Source organism: Pteropus alecto, unplaced genomic scaffold, assembly GCF_000325575.1.
Source record: "Pteropus alecto unplaced genomic scaffold, ASM32557v1 scaffold106, whole genome shotgun sequence".
Taxonomy (NCBI): Eukaryota; Metazoa; Chordata; class Mammalia; order Chiroptera; family Pteropodidae; genus Pteropus; species Pteropus alecto.
Window position 1 is genome coordinate 381,526 of NW_006442103.1, and position 1,225 is coordinate 382,750.

Below are 1,225 nucleotides of genomic sequence, written 5' to 3' on the forward strand. Positions count from 1 at the left end.
GAAGGTTTTCCATGTGATTTTGGATTGAATCTGTATGGTAGTAAAATATATTATTTTTAACTTTTTATTATCTTTTTAAAATTATAGTTGACATACAATATTATATTAGTTTCAGGTATACAACATAGTTTGAGACATTATATAACTTACAAAGTGATCACTCTGATAAATCTAGTACCCATCTGACACCATACATACTTACTATGATATTATTGACTATATTCCCTATGCTGTACTTTACATCTCCCTGACTGTTTTTATAACTGGTAATTTGTACATCTTAATTCCTTCCCCTATTTCACTCATTCTTCCAACCTCCCTCCTATCTGGCGACTATCAAAATGTTCTCTGTATCTATGAAGAATAAACTCACTTTTATGTTTCTGAGAACTTAAGGGTCATTGCAGTTGTAAGAATGTATTTTTAAGCTTTCAGTGACATAGAGGCAAGTCTCACAATGAAGTGAGTATTACATATGTGGGGAGTTTTTTTTATTTATTTATTTTTTTTACGCCGAAAGCACCCAGTCTTCCTAGGTGGTCTCCCATCCAAGTACTAACTAGGCCCGACCCTGCTTAGCTTCCAAGATCAGACAGGATCAGGCATGTTCAGGGTGGCATGGCCGTAGATTGTGGTGAGTTTTAGATGTAGAGATACAATCTGGTGTGGTTATATGAAAGCCAATGATAACCTTACTTTAAGATTGATAGTTTGAGATTTGAGTATATATGAAACATTTGGCTTCAATTTAAGGCCATAATGATGAGTAAGTGCTAAGTTTTAGCTTCAACAGGGTTTACATTGAGAATAAGAATCCAGATGAAGATGTTCACTTTATTGCCTTTTTGAAGATGTGTTGAGACGAAGAAAGTAAAAAGATGGAAAGTCATATAATGAAATATCCACCTTGAAAGGACAATTCAAGTTGCCTATTGTAGTTTCTGGCTTACAGAAGATCAGGAAGTGGGCTGATAAAAAGTAGAAATAAAAATAAGTTGTGAGACAGACAACCTCAACAAGAAAGTGTTAGAGGAGAGGAAAATGTTAGAAAGTTCAAGGAATGGAAGCTGTGTTTAGAGTTTGGATGATAGCATTTAAGCCTTTAGAAGAGAATCAATTCTGGGTAAAGACTAGGCCCAGGCCATGGAACTGGAAGAAATTGAAGATGAAAGTTGCAGAAGCTGAAAATTTTTAAAAATTGAAAAGAAAAGAGATGTCAGTAGTA

General features: G+C 34.4%; 1 pseudogene; it reads right to left on the bottom strand.

Moving 5' to 3' along the window:
* Window positions 1-511: 511 nt before the first annotated feature.
* Window positions 512-630, bottom strand: LOC112469086 (annotated as a pseudogene).
* Between the last annotated feature and the right edge of the window lie 595 nt (window positions 631-1,225).